The following is a 14,777-nucleotide window of genomic DNA, read 5'->3' on the forward strand; positions in this document are numbered from 1 at the left end:
CTTAAGATCGGATAGAGGTGGAGAATACTATAATTCAAATTATCTTGAATCCAATGGGGTTGTCCATCAAGTTTTAGCCCCTACACACCGCAACAAAACGATGTAGTTGAAAGAAAAAATAGAGACTTGATTGAAATGGTAAATTTAGTGTTATCATATTCAAGTCTTGGACAAGGTTTTTGGGGGGAAGTTGTTCTGACGGCTTGTCATATATTGAATTGAGTTCCTAATAAGGAAAATAAAATAACCCCCTATGAACAATAGAAGAAAAGATAACCAAACCTTAATTATTTGAAGGTTTGGGGCTGTAAAACTATTGTTAAAGTTACAACACCTAAACGTAAAAAGTTAGGTGAAAGAGGAATTGAATGCATATTTATAGGAAATGCACATAATAGTAAGGCATATAGGTTCATGGTAATTGAACCAAATGATTCAATTTCAATTAATATTGTTATTGAATCAAGAGATGCTATTTTGATAAAAATAGATTTAATTCTATTTCAAGACAATTACAACCACAACAATTGATTCATTCTTCAAATGAGAATGAGATTTCATTGGAACAAATTGATAATAATGATGAATCTTGTCAAGAATTAAGAAGATGTAAAAGGATTAAAAGGTCAAAGATTTTGGACTAGATTTCATTATGTTCCTTGTAGAAGGAAAATGTGAAAGTATATGCAATAAGATATCTTATTGTTATAATACAAAATCTGATCCTATTACATTTGAATAGGTAATAAAATCTTAAGACTCTGTTTTTTGGAAAGAAGTAATAAATGATGAGATAGATTCAATAATGGGAAATCAAACTTGGATTTTAGTTGATCTTCCATCGGGTTCCAAACCAATACGTTGTAAATGAATCTTCAAAAGGAAAATCAAGGTCGATGGAACCATTGATAAATTTAATGTAAGATTGGTAGCCAAAGGTTTTACACAAAAACAATGTATTGATTACTTTGATACCTATGCTCTAGTAGTAAGAATTGCTATGATTAGACTCTTAATATCACTTACCTCAATGTATAATTTGGTTGTTCACCAAATGGATGTTAAACTATATTTTTAAATGGTGAATTGGAAGAGGAAGTGTACATGGAACAACCGGAAGGATTTGCTGTTCCAGGAAAAGAGTATAAGGTATGTAAGCTTGTTAAATCTCTATATGGATTTAAACAAGCCCCAAATCTATGACACCAAAAGTTTGACAAGGTTGTTTTAGCTAATGGCCATAAAATAAATGAATCCGATAAGTGCATATATAACAAATTTGAAAATGGAAAAGGTGTCATAATTTGCTTATATGTAGATGACATGCTCATTTTTGGCACGAATTTGGAACAAATAGAAAACATAAAGAAATTCTTGTCAAACAACTTTGCTACGAAGGATATGACTGTAGCAGATGTTATTCTTGGGATTAAAATAACCCGAGAGGAAAGTACTATAACTTTATCACAATCACATTACATTGAAAAGGTCCTTAAAATTTTTGATCTTTTCAATTGTATACCAGCATCTACACCCATGGATCCTCAAATAAAACTAGCATCTAATGCTGGTAGGAAAATTTATTAATTGAAATATGCAAGTCTAATTGGTTGTCTTATATACATAATGACTTGTACAAGACCAAATATTGCATATGCTGTTGGGAAATTGAGTAGGTACATAAGTAAACCAAGTAGTTTGCATTGGAAAACTTTGAATATAGTACTTAGATGCTTAAAGAAAACTATTAACTAAGGATTGTGTTACAATGGATACCCTTCAGTTTTAGAAGGGTATTCGAATGCTAGTTGTATTACAAGTTTGGAAGACCATGCATCTACTAATGGATGAATCTTCATTCTTGGTGGAGGAGCCATTTCTTGGGGTTCCAAGAAACAAATATGTATTACTGATTCCACAATGGCAGTAGAATTTATTGCATTAGCTATTATATCTAAAGAAGCAGAATGGTTAAGAAATTTGCTTTATGATGTACCTCTATAGCCTAATCCAATTTCACTTATTTCCATCCGTTGTGATAGTGAGGCTACTCTAGAAAAGGCATATAGCCAAGAATATAATGGAAAGTCTAGACACATTAGATTAAGACATAGCTATGTCTGACAATTAAAATCTGATGGAGTGATCACTATTAATCATGTGAGGTCAAGTGAAAATTTGGCGGATCATTTGACAAAAAGTCTTGCTAGAGATATAGTTAACAAGACCTCAAAAGGGATGAGACTTAAGCCCATTAATTAGAGTCACCCATGATGGAAACTCGACTCAACGCTTAGTATAAGTCTTGAGTTCAATGAGACAAAGTACATCATTAGTATGTGACTGTTAGTACTATAAATAAATCCATCCTAAGATTAAAGTGCTTGGTACCCATAATAATAATGGAAGGGTGAGTTATGTACTCTTAATGAACCCATAGCATAAATATGTCAGAGTATTATAATTACGGGAACACTCTTGATGGCATCTACCTATGTGAGTGGAAGTGTGACTGCTTTTAGAAGCTTAAAAGGCTTGGCTCTGACAACACTTATGAAAAGAGGACACATACACTTGGCCATAATAGTGTCCATGGATACTATGTATTGCTCGATGTTGAAATCATTGTGTGAGATGTGTTTGGTTAATTAAATGAAATAGTTGGTTCAAAGCTTAGTCTACCATGCAATTCTGATTAACTTTAACATGTTTTCACTAAGTGAAGGTTCAATCGTAAGACACATTCATTTATGCAAATTGATTTCCAAAAAATCAAAATCTAAAATATTTTGAAAATGGGGGGAGATTGTTGGAACATTTTCAAATATTTATAGTGTTCCAATACCTATAAATGAATGAGTGTAATTAATAAAAGTTAAATCTTTTGGTCATTGGTCAATAGTTATATCACTTGAATAGTTATAATATTAGATGAATAATCGTATGTCTTTTTAAAGATTTTATTATTTAGAAAAGACACCTATGTCAATAGTTAAATCGTATGTCTCTATGAAGATACATGAAAATTCCTATAAATATGAATGAGATTTCATTTGGAAATCACACCAAGAAGTTCTAAAGTTCTTTTTATCCTTCCTCATTTTCTAATATTATTAGATTGTTCTATAAAGAATTACTGAAGAAATTCTTTGTAGAAATTGAGTTTCTTGTTATGAATTTCTTAGTGTTTAGTGGACTATTCTCGTCAGTGCAAAACGCAAATAGTCATTGACTTCATTGTATCCTCGAGGTTAATTCACTTGAAACTCTTTTGCACACGGAATATAGGTGGGAGTGAATATAACCTTAAAGATAGTGGCTTGATACACGCCTTAGAGCCTTGTCCTATTTCTTGATTTTTTGTTTGAGTTCTGTTCATGTGTTCGAGATTTTATTCATCGGAGATTTGTACTAACAAACTCCAAAGCTAATCCTCCCAACACTGAGGCTAACCTTACTACTAGTGTTGGCACTGCCAGTGTCACCGAGTTTGATCATACAACCCTTACACCAACAAACCCTTAACACACTTCAACCTCTAACTTGAATGCTCGTGACTTACCAACCTCCCATTGGATTTATGACTATGAAAAATAGGGAAAATGGTAGCAGTGGAGTTAAAAAAAAAAGACATGGTAGGATCGAATCGTGATGTTTGATAATCTAATTACCTAGGTCCTTTTTTGATAAATACCATAATGGATTTAGAGTTGGTGTCAAATTCCACTAGGAAAGTCTTCAGACATTTTAATCTATCAGATTTGATCTATGAACGATCCAAAGTTTCAACCAAACAATCTTCTTTGCTATTCTCAAAATCTTGAATGCTTAGAGAGTGGGCTCCAAATCTAAAATCACAAAAATAGAATTACTGAGTATACCACAAGCAAACTCTTTTTCTTCTTTCCCTTTGGCTAAGTGAATTTTATTAGAAAATTTTAACAAGATTTTTTCTCTAAAAATATTTCTCTATTGGTAAAATGGCTCGCCAACCAATATATTTATTTATAGAAAGAATATTTCTCTATTATTAAAATGTCTAGCCAACCAATATGTTTTATAGAGAGAGTAATTCAAAGAGCATTAGTTAACTTAGGATTTTCCAAATAAATAAAACAAAATCTCTTTTTACAATATAACTTAAGGGGTGATAGCTAGGGTTAAAAATACCCTACTGTGCTACACCTCTTTCTATCCTTTATGCTTGGGCCTTTTGTGTCTTATGACATTTAGTCTTGATTTGGATCAATTGCCAAACTCAAAAATGTATTAGGATCACAAATTAATTTTAATAATTAAATTAATATTAATTTAATTAATTAAATAATTTACACAACCTAATTATAATATCGTTAAAGTCATAATAAATTTATCGTATTAGAAAATATATGTATATATATATTTAATTATATTTTGAACTCCAAAATATTTAACAATAATGATATTATAATTTAATTTCAATTTTAACTATATCATTTATTAATCCAATTAAATAATAATCTAAAACAATCTATTTATTTGAATCTAAATATATCCATTTGTTCATAATTCAGCAAGCATTCTATTCAAAGTTATAGTGAGCGAGTGGAGAGGCTGATTGGACATATATAACATAGGTTGCAATAACATGTAATTATCCTTCAACTTTTCGTCTATTAATTACATCGTTATTAGTAATAGAGTCAAACCACTAAAAGTATCACAATTGAACTCCCAATTATATACCATTATGGAAGCTATATTTGAAAACCTTAGTCCAATAATATTATCATATGTGTATAACCCTTATAGGACTTTCTTGATCCCTTAAGGTTATATCCATTCACCTAGTTTGATCACTTTTATCTTAAGGTTCCATTATATCTTTAATAATGAAAATGATTTTCACTTATATAAATGAATGATTAAATCATTTTCCTACTCAAATCACCTACGACTATGTTCCAATTTCATAAACCATATAATGCCTTTTAAGAGGATAATTTTAACTCTGTATACACGCTATGATTCGATTATGTATCAATAAAGCTACATCATGTATAAGTTAAATACATGTAGTCATTTATTTACTCATAATTAAGGTAAAAAATGATGAACGTCACAAGTGAATTAAGCTTTAAACGAAATTATTAATTCATCTTAGGTCTAGTCGAACATGTTGTCAGTCTAAACTAACATCTTTGTCTCTACTTGGGGGTTGATCCTACTTGGATATCCAAGAAAGTATATCTCCTTATGGGACTTTAGATAACATAATAGTAATTACATGATTCACTTGTTCATTATGATTCCATAAGCTATGGACTATACTTTTAGATTGACAATCAACAAAAGTTGTCTTCTGCATCCAAAAAAAATTTTGTGATGCAAATTCTAATTATTTTAACTTAGGTAATCAATGACTCAATATTTTCTTATACCATTTGCTTATAGATGTAAAACCATTGAAGATAAGCATACATAGAATAATAAATAATCATGTGGATTACTTTTATTGACAATCACTTTAAATTGCAATAAATTATGGTGAAACTAGTATACTAAGCACACAAATCCTAACACCTCCGCTAACCCAATTTACTAGCCTCTATTAACCTTAGCTCACTCAGCTCTTCGACAATGACATCTACCTCCATAGGATTTTAAGTTCATACTTGCTTATTATTTCAATCCCTAAACTCCATTATCTTTTAACTTTATAGATATTTATTGAGAAATGTGCCTATATTGTAGTAAACATGTAATTATTTTTGATGCGTTGCGAAACTAACTAAAAATTTAACTACGTTAAATGCACCTATCAATTAATAGTATAGCTATGGTAAGCAAATATATCGTTCCCATGAAGACTAAAAGTACTAGTAATTATCATTTTTCTATTATTTAACTGAATAATTCGAGTAATTGATTAAAATTAAAATTAACTAAATTAACTAACAAACAAACACAACAGAGAATAAATCACGAAAATAACCAAGTAACAACCAATAAGCGAAACAATACCTAAGAAAAAATTCACCTAGATTTCATCTGTCACTATCAGTCTAAATTACGTAGTTTCTTTACTTAACACCTTGATCTGTAGAAATACCTAAATTATGCTAATATCTCTTTCGAGCATAAGAGCAACCGACTCTAGGTTAATGAATTAAAATTTCTTTCTAATTAAAATCCTTATTATTTCATCAACTCGTGCTATGGATTTCCCTATTAGATTTGACTCTAATCTGGTAGATTTATGTCGTCCTATTTCTGAGATTGTATGCAACTCCACTCACCTACGCAAGATCTACTCTTAAACAAGGTCTATTCAACTACTGATTTAAGTGCATCAAATTTGGATTAATAATCTAGAAATATCAAACCAAGAATTAAGCACACGTAACTGAGAACAAAAGACTAAGTATTTATTGCGTAAAATAAAAATCAAATGACAAAATCCATCGTAGGGTTCATCTCCCCTAAGTATTTAGAAAATTAGTTCATGCTTGAAAATAAAAACATCCAAGACACAATATAACCAAAAGAAATAAAGAAACTCATGATAACTTCATAAGAAATCAAATGGAAATCTTCAATCTTGACAGAAATCTGCTTCAAAGTCCGCTTCAATGGTATTTTTCGAATTGTTTTCTTGAGTATTTTCTGACGGCTCCTTCCTATCTTCTTATTTGAGTCATATATATGTCTTAGAATGCTCGAGATACCTAAAAATCATGATTTTCTGCTGTTTGATGCACAATTCTGCGAAATCAATATGTCCTACCACACACCTGTGTGGGTCACATGACCGCGTGGTTTGGCAGTATGGAATGGTTCAGCCCGTGTGGCTCTTGCAGCTTGCTCCGACGCTTTAATTTTCACTCCTTTTGCTCCCAAATGCTCTATTAAGCATTAAAACATAATTTTAAAAGATTAGGAGTATAAAATTAACAATTAACATCAAATAATCACCCAAAAATGTATTAAGAATGAGATTAAAATATGTTACTTTTAGCACTTATCAGTTTTCTATGTATTTGAACGATGAATAAATAAATAAGTTTAATTTTACATTTCACTATTATGTCTTTTGTGTTTCTTTCTTTAGTGTTTTGCATGCATAGAAAAATTGTGACAAGAAAATATTAGCTCGATGATTGTCTAAGTTCAAACTGATGATAAGTGACACTATAAGAACGTTTATATTGCGAGAAAGACAACTTACTTCAGTAGATTATCTAAACGAGTCTGTAATCCCGTAAAAGAATCAAAGTGGGCATTTGATTCAAATTCTTAGAAGGATTATTATGTTGCCTACAATTCTAATTGGGGAGATGACTAGTCTTGGCTATCGGAGCAGTTGACTCTATGGGTAGAGACATAGATGTTTTCATTGGAAGAATGATACATTGGACTGGACCCAAGTGGAATTAATTCTTAATCCGTTAGTGAATTAATTCACTTGTGACGTTCATGGTGTGATTTACCTAAATCCAGAGTTAGTCACTGATCATGCGTATGTAACTCATGGGCTTTAATATAAGTGGAGGCTTATGATCTAAAAATGATCGAGCCCATAATTGGTATGTTGGGTACATGACTTGCGTATGACATGGCTTTACTAACAACAATGGAATTCATAGCTCGATTAAAGAGTTAATGATATCCTCTCATTGGCGTTATGTGGATTGATAAATATGGAACATTACCACGAGTTTCTTATTCTCAAACAAGAAATTTATCACAGTCATTTATTGACAGTGATCATATTAATCATTAAGAAGACACAATGGTGACAATGAGATAAAATAGGATTGGATTGAGTGAATGAATTTAACTCAAAGGAATCAAGGATATTATATAAGGGTAACACAAACATGACGAGTTCATTGGACAAAGTAGTTGATGAATTGCTTTCGTAAAGAGTATACAATAAGGAGTTTTCAATCATGGTATTTCTCGTGGACCGACTTCATGATTAAGTAAATCGCGAATTATTAGAATGATGTTTCTGGACATAATTGTAATTACTTGAGCCTGATTATATATGTCTGATTGGTTCCTCTTCTAGATCAATAAAAACTCAATTTAACTACATTTGAATCAGAAGAAAATTTTACGACTTTGGAAATAATTTAATTTAATCTGGCATGGTATTTGAAATTGGGTTTACAGTCCAACTAGTGGTATGACCGGACTGGTCGGGTTGTCACTAGCCTAGATCAAATCGGCAATAGCCGAATCAACTTGGGGTGCCATGAGGGTGTCCACCTGCGATGGCACTAGCGGGCACTATGGTGTCGACGGCGGCGAGAACGACATTTCGATGGTCGGCGGGTGGTCCTCCCGGAACAAAAGGATCAAAACCTTCCATGCCCCACACCGAATTTACAGGTTGGACCTTGCCAGTTAGTCCATAAGGGTTCGACACCCATATTCCTGGACCATACAATCTTGTTACATGAAATGCGCCAAAGCCAAAACAATCCACTCTTGAGAGAAATAAATGAATTCTAAACATCTTGGGCAAATCCAAAGAAGGTTTTCCTGTGCGCTCATCACAAAAAATTTCTAGATCCCAATATACCCAATGCTAGATAGCTACCAAGAAGAACAAGCCAGAAAACACAATATGTGCTCCGACCACACCTTCGTAACTCCAAATACCTGGACTTGTTATAGTCCCTCCTGTAATACTCCAACTGCCCCATGAATTGGTTATTCCTAAACGAGTGATGAAGAGTATAACGAACATACCTTGTCTCCACATTGGATCAAGAACGGGATCGGAGGGATCTCGGCGGTTGAGTAATGGAGGAATCACACTCCTTTTGGGACTTTACCGGACAATTTGGTTTCAGATTAACTATTTCAAAAATAATAATATTTTAATCATTTTAATATTAAATTAAATTAAATTAAATAGATAAGTATTCTATTAATTTAATAGATTTAATATTAAATTTAATATAATATTTATCTTGATAAGCATTATATTAATTTAATATTAAAGTGATTAAGTTTAATCATAGTTGAACTTTTTGAACTCTCCCTATATAAAGAAAGGTATGGGTAATTATTTTTCACAAACTTGAATTTAAAAGAAAGTTGTAGAGAGAAAATTCTCTAAAGAAATTATGTCAGAAAGTTTCTAGAGATATCTTTCTTATTTACAATTTGACCCCAAAGTTTAGAGAAATTGTGAAATTCTCGCACTGGTAAATTTGTGGAAAATTTTCTAATTCAAAGCGAGCCTACACTCGACAGACGTGAGCTTGAGGATAGCGGAGAAGACTACTTGGTTGAAGCGTTCATCTTAAATGAATTGAAAAGGTACTTGATTAAGTGTTTATTACTTTAGATATCACAACCAAGTTATTGTTTTGGAAAATTTTTTAGAACTCTGATTTTTCCTCAATTCTAGTTTTCGCCATGTTTTCCAAACCAGATTTTCCAATAATATTACTGAAACCACTTACACCCCCAACAGCTGTTATTTTTCCTTTCATCATGGCATATGTTTCTAGGGATTACGCTACTGCCACTAAACCCTCTGCTTCTCAGGTTTAACCTTCCATTCCATCTCTTTAATTCCCCTCCAACATCTATTATTTTGCCTTTGACTATGGAATCTATTTCCAATGATTACTACACCACCATGAAATCCTCTTTTTCTTAGGTTCAACCTTCCATTCCACCTTCCACTATCAAGGCAACACTTTCCCTACAAGTCAATCCTACTTACGTTAATGTTAGCCTACCATATGGGTTTAGCCATTCATATGGCCTTCATTAATCATTCTATAACTACACTACATTCCCTTCAACCTCATTATACCATCAACCTAATTAGCATCCTCAGTACATTGCCCAACTATAACTTCTTACTTCTACCCTTGTAGCTCAACAATAAACTTTAAGCTAAACATGTAACCAAAGAAAACAACTCTTAAAGCATCAGTGTAGTTAGTGAAACACGTGAACCAACCATGAGCAACCATACTGTGCTAGCTAATACTATCTTGAGAGATTTAACTTAATGATTATACAAAGAGGCGAAAACCATGGAAAGCAAGTTCCAAAAGTATTTTGAAGAAACATAAAGCAAAAAAAATCCTAATATTTATGTACCAGAATGTTGGAAAATTTTGGGTTAATAAAATGATTTTCTGTCATAGCAGAAAATTAAAAACTTGAAAATTGAACTAGTTTGTGATATTTATAGTAATAATCTTTTCCCGAAAAAGTTAATGTGCTTTGAGCAAGATGGATCCTAGATGTTCTCAACTTTCAATTGAACGGTCTTCTCTGCTATTCTCGTACCACGATTTGCTTCGAGCGTGGGCTCGAAGAATACAAAACAAACATAGAATCATAAACGATTTATTACTTTCAGTAGGAAAATAATTCTTTTTCAATAGAAACTAACAGAATTGTTATTCTCATAAAATAAATTCTTTTTACTTTCTGGCAGAATAAAAATATCCCAAAGTCATGTCAAATTTATGAAAACTATTATTTGAATAACTCTATTAATTTCATCTATTTAGAGAAAGAGATAAAAGAATCTTGATTGAATTAGTAAAACATAAATAATATTTATTTAATAAAAAAATCAGTCTTCTAGTCTAGTTAGAAAAGGGGAGAGGCACACTCTAGTTAAATGTTGTGCGGAAGCGTGTAAAAGAGTAAAATTATTGTACTAAAAAATCACACTAAGTTCAATTCCCAGGAAAGAGAGGTTGATCACAAGGATCGCTTAAGTACCAGGTCTTTCCTAGCTAGAATATCCCTCAATCGTAATTTAATAGCACAATAAATCACTACAATCACACTCACAATTCATGCAGAACAATATAATAAAGAACACAAGAATTTAACGAGGTTCAGCAAATTTTGCCTACATCCTTGGGCACTACCAAATATATTTCACTCCAAAATACAAGTGAGAATTTACACACACACACAGAGAGAACAATGCCGTAAGTAGAGAATGGCAAATTTTGGGATGATGAAAAAGAGAAATGGTTAGGCCTATTTATAGTTGAGTTTCAGGGATCAAAATTGCAATTATCTTATGCCAAATCTCAATCCCACTTTTGGTGCCTCAAATCCCATATTTTGATACCCATATATTTCTGATACCCATATCTTTCTGACACCCATATCTTTGACATTTCATATGGATGATTGCCAATATCAAATACACTTAGAATTGTTGCCCCTTATATGTAATATGAGGGGAATTTGGGTCTTTCCTATATTGGGTTCAATTATATGTGTTTCCTAAACTTTTAACCGCTTTATAATTTAATCCAACCCAACACATGTTTTTATATTTTCCAAAATAAATATTATTTAGTAATTAATTTAAATAAATAAAATTTTCAACCCAATTCTAACTCTGTTAAATTTATGACAACTTTACCGTAAAAGAATATGTGATGAAATATATTTAATTTTCATAGTCATTGATTCACAATGACTAATTAATTTTATTTCATTTTGAACTTCAATTATTTAATTAAATAATAAATAAAAATCTTTAAATTAATTCTCAAGTCATTTCTATACTTGGTTAGAAAACACATTCATTTGGGAATGTGACTCATTTCTCTAATTTTATAATTTCTATCAAATTTTGTTCATTTGATTATACATGCAATTCATTTATGGTTTCAATGAGCTAGTGGAGGGATTGATTGAACATATGTAATTAGATCTCAAATAATTTATAATTAAGTTCCAGATTTTCTCCGATTAATTATAAACTTATTTAGTCACGAAGCCATTCTACTAAAGTGTCGTGATTGAGCTCTCCCTTATTACATATCATTATGAAAGCTACTTATTCAGTGCTCGTCCAATGACCTTATCATTATTGTGTTACCTTCATGGGATATCCTTAATCTCTTTGGGATAAATCCGTTCTCCCAATATAATCCTATTTTATCTTATAGTAACCATTACAGCTTACTTCATGAAAAGTCAATTACTATCAAATAGTAATCAAGTTATTTATCACAAAGACAAGTGACCCATGACCACATTTACTTTTCATTTATCATGTAATGCCCATGAGAGGATATCATTTACCATTCATTAGACTATGAATTCCACTATTGTGAATGATGCCCCATACCGCAGAAGTTGTATACCCAACACACCAGCTTTCGGTTTCTGATCTATTTGAACTCAAGCTTTTACTTACATCAAAGTATACGAGTCACACATACATAATCCATCATCCACTCAGGTTAAGATATGCCACACTATGAACGTCATAAGTGAATAAATCTATAAATAGGTCTAGGATATATTCTACTTGTGTCTTGTACGATGTATTGTCAGTTCATGAACTCGCATCTATGTCTCTATCTTCTGGGAGTTATCTGCTCCAATGCTCAAGACTAATCATTTCCCTAATTGAACTTGATAGATGTCATATTAGTCTTTCAATCGGTTTGCTCATTTTTTATTAGACTAAGGACATGTTTAGGTTCATCTATTAATACAAGTTGTCTTTTCGTATTATGATCCAACCACGTAATACCTCTTAGTATTAGTTAAACGTTAGATAACCAATGAGCTAATATTTGCTTCCATTTTGATTTGCATGCAAAAACCATTGAAGACAATTTATAAAGGGTATTAATATAATTAATGGACATTATTATTGAACCAATTTGTTCGAAAAATACAAGTGTACATAGACAAAAATATTGCACTTAGGGCACAAAATCTAATAGTGGAGCTAAAAGCTTTGAACAATATAAAAAAGATGCAAAACAACATTGTACAAACTGACATGCTCACTACCCTTACACAAATCTTGCTTTAGCAGAACAAGTTGTTGCACTGAAACATGAGTTGAATAACCTCAAATGGCCTTATCAAGATGATTACAAGTGATTGGATACAAAACATAATCCCTTTTCTCTGGTGATCTGATAAACGAAAGTTTGACTTAAAATCAAGTTGTCTCCAGAGACCTATGGCAGCATTACATATTTTTGACAAAAAAATAAAATGTCAAGAAGAAAATGCAACATTTTTTTATTTGAAATTTTTGAAAAAAAACATATGAAAAGAATATGACACAAGTAATATGAAGAAAATGCAAATAAAAAAAAGGAAAGAAACTTTTTAGAAACACTAACTTGTAAAATGAAAAATATGAAATTCATGAAGACACCCTTAGATAGTTTTGCAAGAAGAATATGAAGAAAAGAGGCAACAAAATGTAGAGGCAATTTTGCAATAAAAATCATCACTTCAAACTAAAAAACTAACTCATTAATGAATCACCTCTTTCCAATTACAAGCATGGCAATTAAGAATTGACTAAACACACTATACATGCTTCCAAGTACATCCAACACTCTTGGCTACCTAAAAGGGAGATGCTTTTCAGCCATGTTCACCTTAAAGGTTAATAAAGGTTGTCTTAGATTTTTTTTTGCTTCAAAATTCTTTTGCCATCTAAAAGGGCGATGCTTTTTTACCATGTTCACCTTAAAGCTTAATAAAGATTTGACAATACATTTTACTCCTTCCAAAAGGTTAAAGAGCTAAATCCCTTGATGGATGAAATTAATCAAACCATTTGATTTTCATAGATTTACTCTCACTTGTCTAGGTAGAGCCATGTTAGAGTTGTGTGACCCGAATCCTTAATAAAGAAATAATATAGTGGGAGAAGTAGGGGATCTAAGGTGGGCTTAAGGACTTTGACACTCGGATCTTGGTTTGATTTGCTTGGCTTTTGACATTGTTGTTGGGCCTTCTTGCGATGTCACTTTCAATTTGGTACCTAAATGAAAGCTTCCAAACATACCTATCATTATTTTCAACAAATCACCATATTTACTTAATTCAAAACTTACCAATTCATGCTAAATATAATCAAACATTCAATCCAACCTTTTTACAAGACATATAGCACTTATACATTCAATGTCATAAAATTCATACCAACCAAGCTATCCAATTACCAGTGTATACCTATGCCCAATCACATTGAGGCATACCATTTTAATCCAAATTGCAAGAAATTATGTAGTTTATATCCTTTAATAGCTTATAGACCTTAAACATGAACCAAATCAACCAAACATCAATACATATCTCAAGCATGACAATTAAACATACCAATATCAACTAGGTATCTTATTTACCTCTTTTACTTACCTCATTCTACTAATATAAACATACCAAGCTAAATAAGTTCATGTTTTAATATAAACATACCAAGTTAAAGAAGTTCATGTTTTAACTTCCCAAAAACATCAAACATTGCTAAGTCAAACATTAACCAAATCACTTCCCATGAAGAACATGCAAAATCATCATATATCAAATCGATCACAAGTTATTGAATCCATAAATACTTTTATACATTAAAGGTTACACCAAGAAACTTATGTACATGCCAACCCTAGGGTTCAAAATGATCAAATAGCTACTGATACGATGATAGGTCAGTCTGAGCTTCAAAATGATCCGGCTTGATGATGCGAGTCTCAAGGCTTAATTTCAGACTTATGGATGTGATGGGCTCACACAACCTTGAACCAAGATTCGATCGAAGACAAGATTCGAAGATGAATCTTTTCGAGGAAAGGGGTAATGATACGTACATAGATAGGGTGAAATTTATTAAATTCTATTCACCAAAACTGCCAAATTTCAACTTTGGGAAATCGGAAGAATTACAATGACTTTTTGAATAGGGTCCAGACATTTCTGGGTTGAGATGTTTGTATGGCATTCTAATATCTATCTCTTAGCTTTGA

Source organism: Gossypium raimondii, chromosome 12, assembly GCF_025698545.1.
Source record: "Gossypium raimondii isolate GPD5lz chromosome 12, ASM2569854v1, whole genome shotgun sequence".
In the NCBI taxonomy this organism is placed as follows: Eukaryota; Viridiplantae; Streptophyta; class Magnoliopsida; order Malvales; family Malvaceae; genus Gossypium; species Gossypium raimondii.